Source organism: Adiantum capillus-veneris, chromosome 28 (assembly GCF_014529385.1).
Source record: "Adiantum capillus-veneris isolate H3 chromosome 28, ASM1452938v2, whole genome shotgun sequence".
In the NCBI taxonomy this organism is placed as follows: domain Eukaryota; kingdom Viridiplantae; phylum Streptophyta; class Polypodiopsida; order Polypodiales; family Pteridaceae; genus Adiantum; species Adiantum capillus-veneris.
Genome location: NC_140958.1, coordinates 135,414,501 through 135,420,947, shown reverse-complemented (window position 1 = coordinate 135,420,947; position 6,447 = coordinate 135,414,501). Strand labels below are relative to the sequence as shown.

At 42.4% G+C, this 6,447-nt stretch overlaps 1 pseudogene; it reads right to left on the bottom strand.

Moving 5' to 3' along the window:
* Positions 1-255: 255 nt before the first annotated feature.
* Positions 256-6,447, bottom strand: part of LOC147421347 (uncharacterized) — a 217,450-nt pseudogene continuing 211,258 nt past the window's right edge.

The following is a 6,447-nucleotide window of genomic DNA, read 5'->3' as shown; positions in this document are numbered from 1 at the left end:
TGTCATTATTAGAAGTGAGCTTTATAAGCTCTGTTGTATATATCAATGGGGAGGAAAGCACATCCTTCTCTCCTAACAATGACACATGTGCGCCATGGGATTCAAACATCAGACTGTTGTGCACGTAGCTACACTTCAGCGATGGTCCTAAGCTATGCAACCATTCTCTACCAAGGACCACATTTGCCCTCTCCATGTTCATAACCTGGAAATCCAAGGATGTGGACTAGCCTTGAATTTCCAACGGTACAGCTCTCACTTGAGTATCCCACACTTTGGCATTATTGCTACCTTGTAGTGATGGAAACTCAAAGTTTGGGTAAATTTGAGCCTTTTCACTAATGCGTAGTTAATGAAAATGTGAGTAGCACCATCATCTACCAAGATACGCACCTTGTGTCCTTGAATAGATCCTTGCATACGCACTAGTCCATGTGGACCAAAGGTCTGTTGCCACATGGAAGCTATGATATAGCATTCATGTACCACCTCGGTGTATGTTACCTCCACCTTGGATAAATGTGAAGAAGAGTCAAGAGGAAACAGCTGCATCAGGTGCACTGCTTTCTCCTTGCCTTGAGCAACAGATTGCCCCTTGGGACAATCCTTTTTGCCATGACCGCTTCCCAAACATTGAAAACATAACTTCTCATTTTTAGCCTTCTCAAATTCCTCAGTAAAGAGAGGTCCACAAGACCCCTTGGGTTTCTTAGCTGCCTTTGAGTTGGCTACTATAAATTTTCTTTTATTGTGCCCATTCTATGTGCGTGTATTATCATGTGTATTAGCAGGCACGTGAGTACTATGTGATTTCTTATCATATGGATCATCATGAATGTGAGCTTTCACTATGGCCTCCTCAAGTGTATTAGGGTCCTGAGTCTTGACGTGCTTCTTAATCTCTGGCGTCATACCACAGATAAACCCATATGCTTGTTGAAAGGTTTCTAATCCTTCCAACTTGAGGATAACATCCTGATAGTGCAAGATATATTCAAGCAATGATGGGTGTTGGTGCATGGAACACGTGTCCCAAGCCGTCCAATTTCTATCTGCCTCATTTGTGGGCAGGAAACCTTTTCTAAACTTAGCCTCAGAAGGTGCCCAAATCTGTGGTATGATGTTCTTCTCCTTGAGAGACATCTGGCATTTATAGGCCTTCCTTCTAGAGTCATACTTGTCTGCAGTGCCTTGACTGCATCCGGAGTACGCCGTAAGTCATGAATTCTGTCCCACTTGCTGAGAAAGATATTCATTGCATCCTTATTGCACTCTCGGTCCTCTCCCTTAAAAGTTAGTGTCTTTGTATTTTTCAACAACTTGTCCACCTCCTTCGCAGTGAGAGAGTGCAGAGAATCGGGAGGAGGACCCTGTCCCTGATCGGCTACGTGCTCATGCATATGTGTGTCAATAGGACCCTTGGCCTTCTGTTGCATAGATTGTACCACTAAAGTCAATAATTTACTAACATTTTCATTTAGTGATGAAAAATTCATTTCCATCATAACACATATGTGCTTGAAGTGCTCGAAATTCTTGAATATCAAGAAATTCGTAAGCAACATCTCTTCCCGTAGCTTCGCGGATACACTCTGTGAGAGTACCCGATCACGAGCCATCATTAGGAGGATCGTGAATATGGTGCTCGAAATCAAAAGTCATGTTGATATGTGAATCTATGGCGACTGTGCAGTGCTAGGAAAAGAAGAATACCTAGCTTCAAAAGATGTGATGTAAATCCAATGTATTAGTCGCCGCTATCGTGAATCACAGCTAATTAGCTTTGCTATGACGTGATTTTTAGGTACTTGTGTCCCTTCACGTTCTTTCCTGATGACGAGCAAGTCGAAGAGTCCAAAAATTGCCGCGGTTGCAAGCAACTAACCGTGTTAATTGATTCGGTACGTATGAGGTAAAATTCTGAAAATTCTACTTGATGTCAATAAACAAAATCCCCTTTTCTCAACCAAAATTTTTTGAAAATTTTTCTACAGAAAGTTGATGGTTTGCTGACGATGTGTCGAAAAACTTGCCAAACACTCTCGAACCCTTATCGAGCAGCTCTAAGTTGCAGCTTGAATGCCATGGGCACTTGCCCTTAGATCAAAAAAGTCCTTTCCCTAAGACCAAAGGCCTTTGGGCGCTTATGTATGAAGCGAACAATGGCGGTGGCGAGCAAGCCGCACAGAGAGAGAGAGAGAGAGAGAGAGAGAGAGAGAGAGAGAGAGAGAGAGAGAGAGAGAGAGAGAGAGAGAGAGAGAGAGAGAGAGAGAGAGAGAGAGAGAGAGAGAGTTATGTTGCTTCCCGGGCACCCGGCCCTATGTTAAGATTTTCTCCCCCGCCTCCTGTGACCCTCTAGAGGCGCTTTATGAGCTTTGTGTAGTCCTTGGCCCTCCAATCTCCTATTCCACACAGGCAGTCGGCCACCTGACCGGGTCCATGACCCCCTGGGGGTATGCCCTTGGCATGAGAGGTTTCACACAAATGAGGTGCTACAATGCCTGCACCCCAACAATCCTCCCCTTGTGGGTATTATTGTGAATAACACAAAAGAGATAGCACTCACACAAACATCCTCCCCTCTATTGGAGTAAGCCTAGCTTATGCCCTAGTATGGAGACTCTCCCTAAGTGCACATCCATGATTACATATCCAAAATGATGCCCACATGTGTATCTATGACCTGGTTCAAAAGCAGTCCCAAAAAGGTGTGCACGCATTTGGCCACTTGATACTCTCCTCTTGGGCTGATTTGAATGATTTCCCACACCTCATTGATGATTTCACACAAGCTACCACTTTTTATCCTATATTTTGAGCCCGTTTCTATGCTCAATTACACAAGTAACTTCATGCTAGAGTGAGAACTTAACCATTTTAATTCTATACTAATTAGGATTAGCGTTGTCCAAACATGAATGGGACATTAACCCGTCCTCGTTAAGTACGCTAATCTTATCAAGTGGTATCAAAGCCCATGTTTAAAATTGAACCCAATTAGGAATTCATCATCCTCTCCAAAGCTAGATCAAATGACCCTTTATCACTTGATTGATTCAGTTTTATTTGCATTTGCATGTTAGAACAATAATCTAGGCTAATTAGTGCTTAGGTGTGTACCCTAATTGTGTCACTATCCTATACTAAAAAATGCCTAGATGATATTAGGGGATTAAGGTTTTTTAGATTTCATCCATATTTAGTACAAGTAGAAAAGCCACTTGGTCCAAGTTCTAAGGTTGTGCAAATGCCCTTCACCAACATTGGAAAGGAATTCATCAAGAAGGGTAGTGGTTGTATGGAGTCACCATGAACATGTCCAAGATTAAAACCGAACAATGATTATATTACTTATTAGAAGGGGGGAATCAATTAGCGAGACAAGGTGTACAACACACAATGTCTAGCATAGAAAGAATGACTAAATGTGGATCGATTAGTGTGATTAAGAAGTGCTAATCACTAACCACATGTGATACCACTTGAAAGGTTAAAGTGTATTAGTTAGAGAGCCATTCATGGCTAATATATGTAATTAGTATACTAGTAGCACAAGATTAAGGGAAAGAGAGAGTGCTACTGCAAAGTAGACTTGATTTATGGTTGGTACAAATTGTGTGAGCCAAGGATTCTCTTAAGTAGAGCTAAAGAGGTATCCCTACACACACATGGATGACATCACTAAATGCTTTATCTTCCACATTTGTTGTGACCAGGTTTGTTTGCATCATTATCGCATGGCTTGCTACAGACGGGAGCGTAGAGAGCCCTGCAAAATACCGAAAACAATATACTGCAAGCCATAAAACGGAAAAATCTCCATACTTGGCGAATCCACGAGCACATAATTGACGCTATACGCGAACAGAGAGAGATAAAGAGCGGAAGAGAGCGAAAGAACATGCCCAGGCGCACCTCCGAGAGCGGAGTGCTACGCCTGGCATGGCGAGAGAGAAGAGGGGAGAGGAGAGAAGAAGTACACAGGCACTAGGTGCAATCTCCCCCCGTGCAAGAGTGACCATTTCCCTCTTGTACGTATTTGTTTTGTAGATTTCTTGAATGGTCAAATTGAGTACAAACTGGCCGGCCGGTCATAAATGGCCAAAGCTCATAAACGAGCACTTGAATAATAAAATGTACAATGTATATAATTTCATTCGCATAGGCCTAGCTCGGTCCCAATCTTTTTCCACCTGTCAGCTGCAATAAATAATAAAATGTCAATTCTATAACATACCTCTCCGTTGGAAAGCAACTGTCCTCAGTTGCGAATACAAAAATCTGCAAACAATACTTGTCAAAAACAGTGATTAGTATGTTGTGTCAAAAACATCACATAATAAAAGAAAAATTTATGAAAGTAAACAACATTAGCTTATGCCTGCCGTCACCCACATACTACCTATTCTAGTGTCCCATACCACTAGAATAAGCAGTATATGTCATACCCTGATGAATCAGGATATCATTGGTCACACTCATCATTAATCTCATAATGTCAAGTCTCATCACATAAACACTGCCATAATAATCACCAGATATCAAATTCCAATCCAATTCCAATTCCACAATATAAGTCCAAATCCAAATCACTTTCATTATGTACCCGGGTAACAAAATCATACCAGTTGCAGTGGTGGCCATCCACTGCAGCATGATTTTGTGATTGGTGTTGCCTAAATCGGCGAATCTACACCAATAAGACGTGCTACCTAAATCGGAGAATCTGCACTAATGCTGCCTAAATCGGCGGATCTGCATTTTGTATAAGTTTAAAAATCATGAATCTGCAATTGATCAATGTGCTACCTAAATTGGCGAATCTGCACTACGATGAGCATTTACACACTGCCTAGACCGGCGAATCTGTGTGCTTGTGACCAATGGACTAGACAAGACATAAAAAAAAATAAGTATATTTACTACATTGTCGACATCACAGTGCAGTAGCATTGTAGGAAAGAAAAAAGAAGCCGATAGGACACATCGATGATATTTTCTTTACCCTAGAAAGACAGTTGATTCCTACATCGAGCTGCTCTTTTGTCAAATCATATTCACGATATGTGACCATGTTTAGACAACTAAGAGTGGGTTGAGATAGGCAATGACGTAATGTGGGTTGACGACGTCACAACGCTAAGGGGCATCTTGGGAAGGTGGCGCACGAGCATTGGTGGAGGATAATTCCCCGGACCCACCTGGAAGGATGGGGTTCAGTTCTTCATAGCAAGCACCTTGAAGACGCATGTGTTCGGCATCGCCCGCATCTTGTTGGCAGAGATTCAAGAGGAGGGCCTGTTGAATCGCGTGGAGGTGCAATTCCACATATAGATTGCTGGCCTGGCCTCTTTCCTACAATATGTGGCTATCTTGCTTCTATGTGTGCTCTCTTTCGTACTGCAACAAACTCCTCTCTCTGAGCGCCACCATGCCTTGTCTATCTCTCATCTCCCCCTTTTCAGTTCCTTCAGAGCATGGTATGCCATCTGCTCTTTTACAAAGGCCTCCGTTGCACCATCGTGATACAAGTTGAAGGTTTTGATAGCAAGGGGCACTCCAATGGCAGCTTTACCTTCAAGCACACTCCTGTGACACGACCTATAAGACCAATATCTTTCATGTTGTACACAGGCAGCTTGTGGAAACTCTCAGATGTGAAGACATCCGTGTAGCAATTCGATACATCAAGGTGGCCTCTCAAAGACATACAAGAGTGCAGCAAAAGGAGCCCAACAACCCCTCTACATGGTACAGTGACGGAATGCCCAAAATATACCGATAAGCCATCTGACCAAAAATGGGTGGAGAAAAATGGCGAGGCAAATGTAGAGCAGTGTCCTCTACAAGAAGAGGAACATGAAAGAAACCACCCACTTGGGCCACCTCTCTCGGAAGCATCTTATCTCTCTCCCTCTTAGAGCTACGACGCAAGAACAAAGTCTCTCTCTCTCTGTTCGTGTACCTTGCGATCATGAGACCACGTGATTGTGCCAGATATGCCGATTAGCCTGTTTTATATTGTTTATTGTGTTATATCGGGTATTTCGCAGGGCAGCCACGCTCCCGTTTGTAGCAGTGGTATCAGAGCATGTTATAGAATTGACATTTTATTATTTATTGCAGCTGATAGGTGGAAAAAGACTGGGACCGAGCTAGGCCTATGCGAATGAAATTATATACATTGTACATTTTATTATTCAAGTGCTCTTTTATGAGCTTTGGCCATTTATGACCGGCCGGCCAGTTTGTACTCAATTTGACCATTCAAGAAATCTATAAAACAAATACGTGCAAGAGGGAAATGGTCATGAATGCAAAACTCATCAAACAAATTTTAGACACCTCTCTTGATATCTTCATCTGATGTAAAAACTTTGACTCTACTTCTTCTTCGTCATTTGAGTTGATTGTTTCTCTGATGCATGAAGCTTTTCTTATTCTTCG